Source organism: Agelaius tricolor, unplaced genomic scaffold (assembly GCF_023055355.1).
Source record: "Agelaius tricolor isolate 1412-34295 unplaced genomic scaffold, bAgeTri1.0.p SCAF_2, whole genome shotgun sequence".
Lineage (NCBI taxonomy): Eukaryota > Metazoa > Chordata > Aves > Passeriformes > Icteridae > Agelaius > Agelaius tricolor.
In genome coordinates this window covers 1671876-1688325 of record NW_027269262.1, presented here as the reverse complement: position 1 = coordinate 1688325, position 16450 = coordinate 1671876, and the positions used below count along the sequence as shown (strand labels likewise).

The 16450-nt window shown below is 43.1% G+C and overlaps 1 protein-coding gene and 1 long non-coding RNA gene across 4 annotated transcripts in view; one reads left to right on the top strand and one right to left on the bottom strand.

Moving 5' to 3' along the window:
• The window catches only part of LOC139601525 (uncharacterized), a 30411-nt gene extending 21262 nt beyond the window's left edge, over window positions 1-9149 (bottom strand). Inside the window, exon 1 of the long non-coding RNA XR_011682927.1 lies at window positions 9014-9149. This is a non-coding gene — a long non-coding RNA (uncharacterized lncRNA). The remainder of the gene's footprint in view (window positions 1-9013) is intronic.
• The window catches only part of KCNG2 (potassium voltage-gated channel modifier subfamily G member 2), a 52965-nt gene continuing 45491 nt past the window's right edge, over window positions 8977-16450 (top strand). The window contains exon 1 of one of the 3 annotated variants that reach the window (XM_071450640.1): window positions 8977-9091. The gene's annotated coding sequence lies outside the window, so the exon portion shown is untranslated. Of the gene's footprint in view, window positions 9092-9363; window positions 9478-9664; window positions 9765-16450 lie in introns of those variants that run through there. The other 2 variants (XM_071450631.1, XM_071450648.1) reach the window with 2 other exon arrangements.

The following is a 16450-nucleotide window of genomic DNA, read 5'->3' as shown; positions in this document are numbered from 1 at the left end:
AACCAGTCCTTCTCTGGACTTTCTTAGGGGTAGAGAACCTGTCAGATTTTTTAGAATAGCATTTCTAACTTCTGAAACTACTCATGCTCAATTTTCATGCAGCTTTGGGGAGTCTATTGGGTGTTTAATCAATTTTAATTTCTAGTTGGGCTTTGAAAGGATGTTTTGCAATGTGTGCTGTAAGGAACCAATGGCACCATCAGGCTAAATAGTGAAATAGAATTTAACAGAAAATTTATTATAATAAAGATGAAACTTATGCATCTGCTGAGTCACTTCAAGAGCCATTAATTAAAAGGAAAGGTGCAAAGGTTGTTGCTGACATTTAACCTGTGACCTGGGTTTTGATGAATACAGATGGCTAAGGACAGGAAAGAAGACCTGCTACAGGTGACAGTCTTCAGCCACACAAACTCCCTCCTTCCACGCTGCACCCAGAGCTGTCTCAGCTGGAGCTCACTTGAATGTTTCATGCATGCTCTTGGGCTCTATATGAGCTGTCACTTCTCCATTAAAACAAAAATGCTCAAAAATACCAATATGAAAATGATTGCTGGGTTCTGTTTAACAAAACTGCATGCCCAAAGTATCTGAAAGAGCGCAGTAGAAAACAAGTGACATTTTTTCCCTGCAGAGATTCATCTCATGAGAGCCCCAGCATGAAGCATCGTTAGGTCTTACCGGTGTGAATGCAGTTGGGTCAGGTTATAGCATGGATAAGTAAGTCAATTTTGCACTCCCAAGCACTTTTATCTCTGTCATGATCATTATATGACAAAAAACATTTTGCTGAGAAGCAACCTTATCTTCTGGCTCTGGTAATTAATTATTGGTCGAGGAGGGGCAGTCTGTCAGCTCCCAAGCAGCACAGCACCTTCTTTTTCCTGAGCTACTTTCCTCTGAAACTGGCTACACTTCAGAAAATGAGCTGAAGGCACCCAAGGAGGCTGCTGCTCCTTGAGCATCTGCCTCTTTTCACTTCCTTGCTTGTCCACCCTTCTGGCCTGAAACTGTTTCCCCACTGTAGAAGTGAGAAGGTTCCTTCATAATGACGGAGAAGGAGCTGAAGGCAAACAGCTCTTTTGTGACACTTACTCTTGATGCAGCACCCACTGGTGTTTCTGAAGGATCACCTCAGTGAATTCTGAAAATTGTTTTGTTTTGGTTAGGTCTCTTTGTTGCCAAAAATATCACTGACAACTCTGGGCATTCATTTAGTGGTAATTCAATCATTCAACTTTCCTGACAATTTTTGTTTCCTGGCTGTCAGCAGCTCCATTGCTATTAAGCAGTAAATGTGATAAGCAGTGCAGATAAGACACCAATCTTGTTCTTATCAAGACCAAACACTGTGAGAAAAGCCCCCGTTATCACACAAATCTGCTTAAATAATTCTGCAGGTTCCATCACTGAAATTACTCATCTTCTTCATTGCAGTCCTTGTTCAGCTTTGTGTTATAACTCAGCCAGTGGCATTTAAAAAAACCCAATAATTTAGAAATAACTCAATTTTACAACTGATGCACCAGAGCTCTCTTTATGTCCTTAGCAGCATCCTGTTTTTTTTTTAAAGACACACTGCTAATGTGAGCCATGATGGAATGAATGCAGTAACCACATTCCTTCCCTCCCCTCCAAACCACCCTCCTCTGGATGTCAGCACCTGCACTGTTATTCTAACTCTCACTTTTACAAAAATATCCACAACTGAAAAAGTTCACGGGTGACACTGACCATATTGTTGCCCTAATCTCCTCTTTCCATCAGCCACTGCCATGTGCTCTCTCATCTGCTGTTTTCATAGGTAGGGATAGGTTGGCATCCATGAGAATAATTTACAAACAGCCCACTGGTTGTTCAAAAGCCACCTGAATCCCAGAAGGTGACTGTGGCTTAGGTGGATACTTGAGGTTTGTGTGTAGCTGCTTGAGACCCACCTGTGACCACGTGTTTTTCTCTCAAGCTTAATTGCTATGTAAAGAGCAAAAGCACTTTGGCAAACCTCACCATTTTCTCTAATCTGTGCTGCAAGCTGCTGGAATGGTAGCTCTGTTGTTTTTTAATGAAAAAGATGCCATGCATAGCAGCAACATGATACTAATGGCAACATGAGCAAATCATTTACCTGACTCCTGTCTGTTGGGTGGTTAAGTGGAAGCCAAAAATAGCACATCCATTCCTGACCCCTGAAATTTGTTTCAAAAGCTCTGCAGTAACTTCAGCTCCCACTGAGAAGCTGGAAACGTTATTAATAATAGAAAGTCTTTTAAAAGAACCAGGCAAATTCACTAAGCCCACTGACCTCTTGCTTAGTGAATTCTGTGGACTGCATGCTCATTACATGCAGGAGTCTGGCGTTTTGGATGTTATTTAATCTACTGTTTCTCATGGCAAACAGACTGGGGCAAGAAAAGCTTCAGGGCTAGTTCTCAATGCAGTCTTTATAATGTGGCCTTCACCACAGAATGCTGTGCAGAGTGTTAGTTCTGCATCAAATGCCATGACAGGCTGAATGGTGCCATAGGCATGAATCTGATGAGTGCTTTTCTGCATTGTTTTTTCCACAAAATGAAAAATACCAGCCTCTCTGCTAACTCAAGGAGTTCCACAGCCACTCTCTAGCAGGTCCCCAGGACACTGGTCACCCCAGACTCACAGCACACTCCGGCTGCCATCAGACTAGCCCTCCTGTGAAGCCCTGCCCTGTTTCAGAGTATCTACACTAGCATTGAAGTTCAGATTATTCTTGATTCTCCCCACTTAGTGCGTGTTGCTCAATACTGCCCAACCAGGGTCTTTCTGCAGGAGCTAAGCTGAAAGATGTGCTTCAGGCACTAATGGGCTTTGAGTCCCTGGGGACACACTGCAGCTACACTGCAGAAAAAGCTCCTGAAAGACAAATGTTGGACCCTCGGCACCATTTTGCTCCTAATGCAGACACAGCCATCCTTCACTGTTTGGGCTCTGATCCACTTTGTAGCCAAAGTGCTGCAATATGTGCACGGCAAGATTCACAAAGCATAAATTCTACTGACCTGGATGCATGTCTGCAGAGAAAGTTACTGTGAAGTTAGTGAGTGGGGCTGGGAATTTACTGTACACCTACTCTTCATGTAGACCACTCATAGGGGTAATTCACTCCTCCCTGAAAAAGGCATATTCTCCTTCAACAAAAATTTAAATGCTACTTTAGAGCACATTAGGATTCCCATGTTCATAAGCCTCCAGACAATGCTGGATGATTAAACATTTATCTGAATGAACTGTCAGAGTGATTTTGTTAAACTGTTTTAAATTCTATGTATTGACATTTGAAATTAAAGGAGATGTAATTTTTTTTCAAAATAAAGTACAGTTTACTGTTGAAACCTTAGTTCTGAGTCAAAGAGCCAATACAAGAGCTTGCCTTGGTTTAATGATCCATGTCAAGAATCTGAAACTAGTGAATTTTGCTTTTTTTTTTTTTTCTGAGAGCAACAGTGAAAATAAACCCCACAAAAATCATTCTGATATTATTTTTCTCTCACTGGCCTTGATTTTCAGCCAAATGGATTAGGAAAACCCTTCAGACCACAAAGCCTGTATTGAAGCAAACATAATACTTTGAGATGAAATGTTAAATTTACACGATGAAATGTATTTAAGAAGCAATTTTTCCCAAAGCAGGGCAGGATCAAGCTTAACATTGTTGGATTCATTTTCCATTTGTCTGGCTGCCGGACCATATTTTTATTCAGTAATTATGCTTTCATCTCAGAGTGTTGGGTGCTTATGTTTGATTTGAGAGAAAAAATATAATTTCCAAATTGCTTCCAGTTTATGCTCTGTATTTCTTCCCACGTATAGAATGTTTTCTGCCTTGGTGTTTTGAGTGGGCAAATCCCCATACTAGCAAAATGTCTTTTCAGCCTGAGCACAGCTGCTGGGATTTGTCATATCAAGATGGAGGCAGACATATATTGATTTTTACCTCCAAACCTCCTGTTGATTTTGAACTCAAAATCAATATGTGGATTTTTACCTCCTTTGTAGACAAGCAATCTCTGAGCACATGGTGTGGCGTGCAGTCAGTGCCAGCCCCTGGGCTTGGCAGCTTGGTCAGATCTCTACAAAGAGACAGTTTTCAGCATAAGTTTGCATCTGACCTGGAAAAAGTTGAAATATAACTATACATGTTGTTGTCCAAGGCTCCAGTTTTGCTCAATGTTAATATGTATACCTGGGTCTCATTTGCAAATCAAAGAGCCAAGTAGCTAAGAGCTTCTTGCTTGGCAGAGTTACTCTTTCCTCCACCAACCCCATGACTCTGGCAATAAACAGACCCAGAAGAACATAAACTCCTTTCTACATAACAAGTTTTCTTTTTCAGGGTAGGTTTGCATATACTACCTTAAAATTTAGTTTAGCTATAATTGGAAGGTGACTTGTACACTGTTTGTTACGACTGTGCTCCGGCAACATGAGGCAAGAGATTACAGAGATACAAATTCATTGCTGTGACTCTCAGCAAAATTACAAAAAAACAGCCTGATATCTAACAGAAGAGGAAATACCAGAGTGGTAACTCACAGCAATATTATTTTCACACAAAAAGGATATAGTGTTCACAAGTGATCACCACAATAGTTCTATTACATCTTCTATAACTTGCTTGATTTCCTTTTGCTTTCTTGAATTTAACTCTTGTGATTTTCCAACCTAATTTCCCCTGAAATAATTTGAAAAATTGTTATTAATATAAAAGTACCTCCTGCTTGCAACACGTTATATAATTTACATAAATAGTTTGCAGAAAACTCTAAATTGTCCCTTTGATACCTTCTCATACAGAAGAAGATAATTACAGAAAAAATATTATATTTATGTAATATATACACATGGCCATATTCATGTAATGTATACACATGGCTACTGTTCTAATAGATCATTAATATTTTGCACATGCACATGACCACTTTCGTCACAAATAACTTGAGGGGAAAACTACTGCATCTGCTGTCATTGATACAATTATATTATGCTTGCCTTCTGCATTGTTACCTGCAGTATAATTTCTTAGCTCTGAGAACCTTGTTCCGATCAGCTACCCTGAACAGAATCGGTTGCAGTCATGTAAATAGAAGTTCAGCTTAATTATTTCCCTGTCTGAAAAATCACTTTTACCTGAAGCAAGAAATGCTCCATTTCCCTTTCCTGTTTTCCTTCCCTTCAGCTACAAAAATAATTATCTCCACGACAGGTACCAAAATTTTGCTATCTGCCTCTCTCTCCCTTCAAAAACACACTCAGCAGCACTTTGTGACAATTGATCAAAAAACATTACAATAATAGTGTTCAACACAGTCTTCATAGACATATTCACTTATCCATCTCTGCGATTTCTGTCTGCTATGAGAGCTGAAATGTGGGAGTCAGGCTTCCAGGGGCTTCCTTTTGTTCCTGCCACCATCTCCAAGGAGCAAGCTTCTATAACCATCTCCACAGTCTACACACACCCCAGGTGTCATGGGCACAACCACCTTTCTTTCCCTTTTTGTGACACCTTATTTTACATAGACTCCTCTTTCTAACATATAGAATTCACCTCCTGCCTGGTGCCACGTTTTTAGGCCCATCCTCTGCAAAACCTTCCAATTCTCTATTTGGTCCCTTCCAGACAGATGGGGATGTACCAGTTTGCAGCTGAAACAAGTTGCCTGACTGGGACACCAGGGTGAAACTATAAAATTCCAGCTTTAGTGCAGGTTCTTACTGCCTCTGCCCATATACTGTTTCTTTGGTCATTGGTGAACTAATTTAACCATGGTGAACAAATTTAACAGGTTCTCCATCTGTAAAACACATGTACTAATACATGCATAAACTCTTATCCCTAAGACTGCTCATCCCAAATGAGTCCTGAGAAGCTGAATGTATTTGAAGAGAGCTTATTGACACTCAGATGAAGCATCTTATTGACTTGTAAAATAGCTTCTGGATAAGATGATACAAATCCTAAACCAAATTCATCATGGCAGTACAACAACTGAGATGCTAAAATAATAAAAACAAATTAACAACAACAACCACACAATTCTAGGAGTTATTCTGTTGTGAATCAAAAGGAAAAGGCATATCCTTTCCCCTTTCACAGCTCTAGGATAATATTCCAGCTTTTCTCAGATTCCAGATTTTTAAAAAAACCTAAAGTATTGCACTTAAATCTGCTTTTTTTTGCTTTATGAAAGTAGGTCTTGGTGAGCAGTGCAAGCAAGTGGCTTAATGCTTATTACTTTCTAAAAACATTTAAGCATATTTAAGAAATTTTAAACTAATTGAAGAAGTGAAACAGAGGTATGCTTTGTCTTCTACATTTGCCATGTCACTGCCACTGAAGCTGCCACCTGTGGAACAGAAGCAATAGCAACACTAGTGGGATGGATTGGAAAGAAATGGGTAAACACACCTGCAAAGCATTTAATCATACTCCTCTGAAATTTTTGGGACTTCAGATGGTAATTTCATTTGAAGCAGGACCAGGTCCAAGTAGAAAATTAAATTTTTAAACTGGAAGACTGATGAAGCTGCACCCACACACCTGTATAAAGAGAGCACCTCACAGAAAGCCATATAAATGTGTTTTCAATTGCAGTAGAAAGGCATGACTGTAAACCAAACTCAATTGTATTTACTCCAAGCAAGTCGAGGAGGAAGAGTAAGAAGGAATGGTTGCTGTCCCAATCTTCTGTAGGCATGGACATGAAACAAAGCTGCCAATTTACCTTTTGTGGACCACTTCTAGAGGTGAGGGTCTTCAGGAGGATTGGAATGGTGCCTGTAGCCTCCATGCTGCAGCTGTGCAAGCTGAGTCGGGAATAGCACACATGACATGGCCTTCAAGGAACAGGAGCACAAAGCAGCACAAAAGCAGCAGCACTGAGAGAAAAAGGCTAAAGCCAGAGACCCAGTTTTCAACAAAAGTAATGCTAAGACTGCACAATTTTGATCCTGTCCAAACCAATTAACTGCTCCATTCAACCTTTTCCCTATCTGTTTAGAAAACTGGAATTGTATTATTTTTAATGGTAAGTGGCATGGACCCCATAAATAACATTCTGCTATTGATTTTCAATTTTACTCTTCATTATCATCAGTGAAGTAAAGAAACTACAACTTAGTGGAACTGGGGGGTGGAGGAGATGGAATACTGTTTAATATTTTGGAATTATTAAAAGTGGAATTACACCTGTCTAGTCATGCTGACTCTTCATGTCTGGGGATGCACAACTAATCTCCAGTGCAAGGTGAAAGGTAACCTCTGAAGATAATAGTACCACATCAGTTTGCAAATAGAAGTGAGATATCCTAATCTCCACAGCCTTGTCAAATTACTTATTGGGAATTAAAGGGGGAGGGGAAAAGAAAGAAATACATACCTCTGTGTATTTCAACACAGATTATTTTGAGGAAATACAAGCCATACACAGGTGGGATAAATCCGTGTTAAATAAATAAATAGAACTGGCACAGAAAAGTAACTGCACAAAAATCTCATGCCAGGGGAAATATGTTTCAAGCTATCTGCGCTGTCAAGCAGCACAAAAATGAAAATAAAAAGGTCTTTCTGTATGAGAAAGACAAGTGGTTTCCAATAGTTCTCTAACACTGATACAAACAAGGTCAGATTTTGTGATGCCTGTCTCGCTTCCAGACTTCAGTGGGAGAGCAGAGGGGAGTGATTTATGGAGATCATGCAAGAAGCAGTGCTGAAATGGAGCTGAGAAGGCCACGAGCAAGGTCCTGTTTGTTTGTCTTTACATAATGCAAGACAAACAGAATATGAAATGAAATTAGAAGGCAATGTACTTAATTGCCAATTACTTCTTCACTGCTATCTTGAAAACCAAATACTTCAAGAGCAATGAATTGTTCCCATGAAACTTGATCGATTTTGTAGTGGTTGTAAGCAATAATTAGTAAAAACCATGAAATGCATATACATGTACAAAGAGAATCTCCGTAATAGCTACAGATACTATAGGCAGAGCTATGTCCTGCTCTCCCTGAGACAGAGTTGGCTCCTTGCAGAGACAAGGGGCTGCCTGGGACTGACAGTTTTTGTCAAGTTTGACCTAACAAATTCTTGCTCTTGATCCACTAACTGAGAAAACAAACTAATTAATACACACATAATCTTTGCTTCAGTATTAAGAGGCAAAAATCATGACAGATGACAGAACTATCCAGAATTTTCCCCAAGAGGAAGGGAAGGAAATATTTTTTTTAAATACACCAAAAATTAAAATTAATGAATGCCAGGATTAAAATAAAATAAAATAAAATAAAATAAAATAAAATAAAATAAAATAAAATAAAATAAATGTGTTAAGACTGACAAAAAACTGGATTCAGGTACTAGCTACAGAGGCATTTTGAAAAAAGCTGACAGGAGATAAGAGAAACCTCAGGAAATGCATTTTGATCCTTACAAATAGGTAAGGATCCTAACCTACAAATAGGTTGTAACTTGGTACCGATCGGGGTTGAGGGAGGGAGGGAGGAGTCGGGGTAGAGCATCGTCGTTACTAAAACCATAAAAGTTACGAGTGTGGTGTGCTTTTGTTTTGCCCGGTGAGCGGCATCCTGCGGCGGTGTACATGCAGTGTACGCGCGGGCAGAGCCTGAGCACTCACACCGGCATCCAAAGGCTTAACCTTCCCCCAATAGCCCGCTCGCAGATTGGGGACATCAAGCAGGGCAGTGGTGTCTCCGCCCGACCGTCTGTGAACGCGGCTCCCCACTTTGCCCCCGAGGGTTCCTGGCAGCCCCGGCACACACGAACCCCGCCAGCGTTCGGGACAGGGTCCGAGCCCAGCCGCGCTCAGCCGGAGCACCGTCCCCGCGGGCTGCCGGCACCGCTCCCGCTCCCCGACGGGCTTCGGCTGCGCCGGGCAGGGGCAGAAACTCAGGGAAAGGGCTCTCCCCGCCTTGGGAAGCGCCTGGCACGCCCCGCGGGCTCACTGACAGCGCTCACCTGCAGGCTGCACGGAGCCGCCCGCGGGCTAGGAGCGGAGCGGGAAACTCAGCCGGGAGCACAGCGCAGGCAGCACAGGTCCGGCGCCCGGGAGAGCGCGATCGCCGCCTCAAAGCGCGTCACGGTCGGGCTCGGGATGAGTGCTTGGGCAAGAGCGGGGCCCGCGCTGCCCCGATGAGGGGAGGGGGCTGCTGGTTAAAGACATGAATGACAGATGAGCGCCGCTGCCCGGCCAGGAGGTGTCCCCTGAGGCTCGCAGGGCGGCCGGGCCAGCGGCGCTCCGGGGGCGGGGGGGCCGTGCCCCGGCGGCAGGCGGCGCTCCGGGGCCGGCGCTGGGGCTGCGGCGGCGGCGAGCGGGGCCGCACCAGCCGGAGCGAGTGGGGAGCCGGGAGCGGGGCGAAGCGATGGAGCGGGGAGCAGCCGGCGCCATCCCCGGTCCTGGTGGGGAGGAGGCAGTGCCTGAGGTGAGAGGGGCTGCGGGCGGGCGGGCCGGGGGCACCCGCCGGGCGAGGCACTGGGTAGCGGCAACGCCGCCGATTGTTTGGCCGGCGGCACCGTGCGCGAAGTTGCCGCGTCCCGTCCCTGCCAGGGCCGTGTGCGGAGCGAGGGGCGCTGCCAGAGTCGGCGAAGCGCGGCCGCCCCGCCCCGTCCCTGCCGCCTGCCCCCTGCCCCGGCCTGAGGCGCTCCCGCGGCGGCCTCGGCTCTGCCCTGCCCTGCGGAGAGGAGCGGAGCGCAGCGAGCGCGGCAGAAGGTACCGGGGCTGGGCGGGGGCGGCGGCGCCGGGAGCTGCGCCGGGGCACGGCCGCTGCCCTCACCGGACTGCCCCGGAGCGCGGCTTTGCTCGCTTGCCTGCTTGGGGATTTCGGGTGGCGTTTCGCTTTCCTTACAGAAACGGGGTGTGCGGAGCTGTCACTGGAATGACGGTGGCGTGCCCGTGCATGGAGTTGCACACGGGCCCCAGATCCTGTAGTTTTTGCTTAGGCAGAGCTCCCGCTGGTTTCCCGGGTCTTTCTCAAGGTTTATGCAAAACTGAGTCTTTAGTCAGGCTGCAACATCTCCTAAATAATATGTTTAGCTAACGTGATTATGAGTTTCAGTTTGGATCCTAGGCAAAATTTGCTCTGAATAGGGAAGGCAGTCATGGTTAATGTTTGGTAAATGCATTACTGTCAATTTGAGTGCATATTATTAGTATGATCATACCATGAATTCTGAAAGGACTATGAAGAGGCTGTCTTGATTCAGGTCTATACTGTATGGTTTGTATATTCCAGCTTTGGCACTGACCCTGAAAACAGTCGTTAAGGTTTGTCCCAAAGAAGAAAGTACCTGACCATAAGACCCTTGACGAGCCTGATCACTTCTAGTGAAGTCTTTTTGGAAAGGCAATCTCTCCTTTCTTTGAAGAACTTGTGCGCAGATACTTTTGCTAGAAGAACTTCTTACTGCATCTCTCTCCCCAGGGTAAAATTGGATAGGTCCATAAAAAGTGGCAAACCTCCACCGGAGGGCATTTTTTTAGTTCAGCCTGAAGCACCAAAGTTACTTGAGAAGAAAAGCTGTCTTTTGAGTCTGCTTATCCCTCCCCTGGCTATTTCCACGGTTCTGAAATGACTTGAGGGTGACCTTCAAAGAAAGAAGTCAGCTTTGCTCAGACAATTTCAAACCTTTTATTTGTCCTTTGTAAGGCTTCTCTAAAACAAACAAGCAGAGCATTTGGAAGGAAACCTATGATTGAATATTCAGCAGTTCATTTCCCTTGGGTAAAAGCTGATAGATGTTTTCACTTGTTTTGGAAAGGTTTTTAGCCAAGCAAGAAAGATCTGATTTGACACTGCTGAAGTAAATCATGAGGTAAGGCAAAGGAAGGTAGTATTTTTTTGGTACATCACTCCTGATGTGTGGAAACAAGGGTTAGAAACTGGGTGAACTGTTGCAGGGCTTCTTCAATTATACTCTTATTTTGGTGGGTTAATCAGTGTATCAGTTTCTGTGAAAACCCAAGACTCCTGCCTTTTAAAAAACATTAGCAATATCACCAGATATTTCCAGGCAGTGCATATCTGAGACACTGTGGCACTCGCCAAGAGATGAACAGCACTTGGCCTTGTGCCTCTGGGCTTGTGCCTAATAATACATCACAGGAGCACTGCATTAGCTGTCAATAAATGTTTGCCTTTACTTCAGGCTGAATTACGGAGTGGCTTTAAAACAGCAGAGAGAGAAAAGTTTCAGCTCAGTTTTTAAATGTGACACAGCCCTTTGTATGACTAACTTTTGGTTCTTGGATCTATTGCCAGGGTCCACGTTAATATAGCCCAGCTTTGTTTATGTGGCTTTGGTTTTGAAAACCTAAAATGCATGCGTTTATTTCTTTAATTCCCCATAGTAGCTCCATGTTGGTAAAACGGATGAGAGAAGAGTTTCATTAGAATTGCATTTCTTTGCTGAACTTAGACAAGACTGTGATGGTCATATTCATATTTCCCTTTGTCATTGTGTTTGATTCTGGGAGAAGTCCTTTTAAATGCCTGACTATGGTTTCAGGACACTGTAAGAAGTTACCCCCAGGTAATCAGATTGTGCCTTGCACTGAACCCAGCACTGTCTGCAGTCAGACAGGATCACTAATCAAGCCAGTGTTGGATGGATTTTTCGACACTATGGAAATCCTTGGACTTCCCCAGCATGAGACCAGACTAATTGGAGAAGCTAGAGCCAGAAAAGCTGGTGGGAACTGATGATGCTCTAGCTACTAACATTGTGCACTGGTACTCTTGGTACAGGGTGAGCACCCAGGAGGGGAATTATTCCAGAGTATTGTCTTCTGAATGCTCAGCATAGCTTTTAGCTTGTGAACTTGCTTGCACACAACTATTTGATTGCTTATTTGAGCAATTAGAAAAAAGACTGAGATGGATTTGAACCCTGTGTCCTCAGATTGTTTGCAAGAAAGAAAGAAAAAGAGGCAACATTTTAAGACTGAATGAATGATACAAATAAATGTTCAATTTAAATAGTATTAAGAGAAGAAACAGGAAACTGGAGATAGTGGAAACTCCAAATCTTTTAAATGTCTGAGCGATTAAGGAGCTTTTCTCTTATTTTAAAAATTACATGGGCAATCAAGAACCAGTGTGTTAAACCTGTGATACAGATGGGTTTCGGTAGAGGGTTCAGAAACTTTCAGATGCATGTAGGTGATAAGGATTGAGATTATTTCTTTTCAAATGTTTTTTCAGCTCTGCTAAAGACATGAAGAAACCTATCAGCTCTGGTTCAGTACCTCTTTAAATACTCAGTGTGCCTTGAATTGCATGGAATAACTTATTTGCTCAGTTAAGACATTAGACTTACCTGACTTGTGTGTTTCCCTACTCAGATGAATGTCTTCATCAGATTCTAAGAGGTGCCATAATCAGCCAAGGGACTTCAATGCTTTGTTTGTATCAGGCATTTTTAAGAACCAATTAATTAAACCTGACAAGTTACTTGGTACTGCTTCCCTGGAGTATACTGCCTCTGTACCACACGCATGTTCCATTTTGAGGCAATTTAGCCCCATGGAAAGTCAGGGTCTCTTGCTTCTGGTGTAGTGTTTTACCTGTGAGAGACTTTTTCCTTGCTCTTCACTTAGTTTTGTTCTTCACTGGACTAAGATACAAATGCCAGTTCAGATTCTGTGCACTGTGGTTAAATGGTGAGCTGAGTGAGAAAAACAATGTTTGTGAAGGCTCTGGTGCTGGTCATAGTGCCTGATGAAAGACCAGTGGCCTTTCCCTGACTTCCCAGCAGAGAGGATGAACACTCCCTATGTTATTTAAGATGAGAGAGGGGCTAGAATCATTCTGCTTTCTTAATATTGTCTTTCTGCCCTTGCCAATTCAAAAACCATCTGTGATGGTTTACTGAATGCTGACGTGCTTTAGGATGAGTGCTTTACCTCTTCAAACTTCCAGTGCTTTCACTAGCCTTAGGTGCATGAACAGCAATTTCTAGAACATTTTTCTTCTTATTAAATACTTAAAATCTTTGTTTTTTCACCCTGGGATTAAGATAAGATGTATGCATTCTCCCAGCTTCTTAACATGAACTGGCATCTCTGGTAATTGTTCAGGTTCTACCAACAAATTTGCCATTTCACCACTATTTGGTGATAAAATCTAAATCTTTAAAGCAAGTCAGAGGTTAGTGGTATTTTTTCCAAATGACAAAAAGCTAAAGGAGGAATATAATTACTGTAATTGAATTAAGCCACTATAGTCTATTCCTATTCCTGAGTAGAAAAGGTCCCAAATGATTTCTTTCTTCTTCTCTTTCAGGGTTCTAAATAACTACTTTAAAAATAAGGATTAATAAGACTGCAAGCTGTGATACCAGCTATTGGTCAAAATAAATGTAAAACCACTATGTTTGCAGGCTACCTGCTCAAGCAATGGTTCTCCATGCTGTGTGCTTGGTCAGCCAGTGTTTTTCTGAGCTCTCAGTAGAATCTGTGATGCTTGTTGAAAACAAGAGATCCAACTAAAGTATGTTAAATTAGAGTTCTGCATAAGTTGCAGGAGATAAATCAATGTTTGACAAATGAGAAAGGATATGAGCATTTAAAAGAAAAAATGTACTCAAGATTCTAGGAATATTAAAGCAACCAAGGTGAAACAAAAATAAAGCATTAAAAATGTATCCTTTCAGTGTTGTTTCAAGAAGAATTACACATGTTGGTGTTTATGGAGATTATTCTCATCTTCTTATTCAGAGCTTGGGACCCCGAGTGTCCATTCCCTGTTACTGGCATGAGCTGGAATTCATTCACAGCTAAACTCTGTATTTGTTTACAGCTGAAGCAACGCTGAACTGCATGAGCAATAATATAAGAGCATCACATTCAGAGTCAACAAGAATGGGAATGTGCTGGTTTAAGCACACAAGTGTTAATGAAGGGACCAATATGTGATTCCCATTAATGGGTCTAGGTCGTGTTGTTTGCCCGAGTGGTGTAAGGCAGTGTCAGCCAGGAACCTGTCCCGCTGTCTAAATGTGGTTATCATAATGATGGACAGACTTTTGCAGCATATAGAAAAAATCTCTAGGTTTTGTTTGGTTTTGGACTTTGGGGTTTTTTGTTAGGAGTGGGGGTTAATATGTTTCTAAGAATAAGAACCAGGATCCTGCTTTGGAAATGAGATGGAAACAATTGCTAGAGAAAGTGCATTGTCAACACTGTGAATCATTGAATGTTCTAAATAGTAGGATGAAGGACAGACTGAGCTTGAGGGAAGATGAGGGGTTTTTGAACTTCTCAGAGTGAAGTGTGAGAATCCTAGGTACTCCATGCTGAACAGATTGTAACAGACATGAGGAAAATAGTTGTTTTCCTTCAGATTATCAGTGCAATTTTTTTCAGCTGGTAAAGCCAGGAAGCCAGAGCCTTTATGGAGACTCTGCAATCACAATATGAATTAATTCAACAAAACTCGGAGTGAAACTCAAGCCTCTTTAGAGCTTTTCAAACATTATCCCAAGACTAAAGTCTGTATGGGTTAGAATTCTACTTTATTTTGACCTGTCAGGATGAAATTTTTGCTTGCTTGTCACAAATTAAATCTCTTCGCTCACAAACTGCCTTTGATAATGTTCCAAAGTTAAGGAAGAGCTACTTGAAAAAGCAGATATTTCCCAGGACATGGAGCACATCTCATAAATTTTCATTTCTAATTCTGACATCAGAAATTATTGCTTTTGGACATCACTATAATGTCCTCCTAGTTAATGAAGATTGTTGGAGGCCATCAAGACTGATTCTTGCCGTGAAATTGTGGTTATACTTTGATGGCAGAGACCTGCTGTGTGCTTCCATGGATGGTCTATACCACTTTGTTACCATTAGTGGACCTTTTGCCATCTTTTCAGACTGCCAGAGCTTGTTGTTCAGTTGAGCTGTTAAATTTGATTACAGTAATGCATGCTGATGTACACTAATGCCTGTTGATTGCAATAATGCATATTGACATATTTCTGAACTTACCTCCTGTGGTGGTTTGACAGGAAATGGTTTTTGGGATGCTGTGTTTTGGGCCAATGGATATTCAGGCTTTAATATTGGCATTTAACCTGGCCATTAGGACATGGACACGCCTCTGAGAACACGGGGTTAAAAGCAGAGCTCTCCCCTGGGAGGGCGTTTTGGGTTTCCGGTGGGAAAGAGTTCAGGTCTCTCCCCTGGCCCAGCTGCTGGCTGGGCAGGAGGAGGGGAAAAGCCATGTGGCCGGGAGAGGTAGGCCTGAGCTCGGGGGTGGAAGGGTGAGAGAGAGAGAGAGAGAGAGAGACACACACACACCGGGAGCCATCGGGCAGCCCCCCCAGAGAAAGAGAGAAAGCCGCTGCCTGGGACTGTAACCTTGAAGCTTGATAAACATGGGCCTGTGCTGGCAGCACGGCTGGGAAGGAGAAGAAGGGGGGGGTTCAGCCAGCCACTTGTAGGAGCTTTTAACCCCTTTTTGGAGAATGAGAACTTTACAGATCATTGACCTCTCCTGGGAGATAGAGTGGAAGATGAGGAAAGAAATGTGCAAGTGTGAGAGAGGTCTGGGCGAGCGAGAGATAGTAGAAGAGTAGAGAAGAATCCTAGTGGGAAGAGATGATGGAGTAGCTTTTGCTGGGCTCTTTTTGTATAGCCATGGACAGAACCATGTTCCTTGTGACACAGAGACTGCATTCTAGGGGGAGGCAATGGCCACAGAGCCAAGAGGGTTCAGTGTTGGTGCCCCTCGGCCCCAGGGGGTGAAAAAATATGGGGGGGACAGGTGTCCCAAAGGAGAGACTGTGCCTTTTTTGGATCAAGACAGAGCATCCTTAAAAGACAACCCTAAAAGCAGCTCTAGTCCGTGTTCAGTAGTGAGAGCACTGGACATGAAAAAGAAGAAGTCACAATGGCAGATGTATTCCGGGCGGTGCCACGAGTGACACAGAAACACACGAAGCTTCGACTGTGTTTCCAGGGGAAGCCCATGGTACAAGAAAGACTCCTCTCCTCTTGATGAACTGAAGATTGATTGTCTAAAAAGTGGTGCTGGACCGAGAGTTGGTGATTTGAAGAATAAATGTATTGTGTTAGAAATTTAGTAGGGGGAAGAAGAAATGCATTTGTGAGGTTTTCATTTTCCCTGTGTGTGTGTTCCTTTTTATTTGTAGTTGTAGAGTAGTTAATAAAGTTCTGTTTTCTTTCCTAAGTAAGAGCCTGCTTTGCTTATTCCTGGTCACATCTCACAGCAGCTACCAAAGAGAAAGTATCTTCATAAAGGCACTGGCATTGTGCCAGTGTCAAACCATGACACCTCCATGCAGAGAATAATGACCAGCCAGACCTGCCAGGCTTAAGCAGTCAGTAAAGCCCCAAGAGGCTTGTCTGTGGTTTCTATTGATGTGCATGTGTATGCT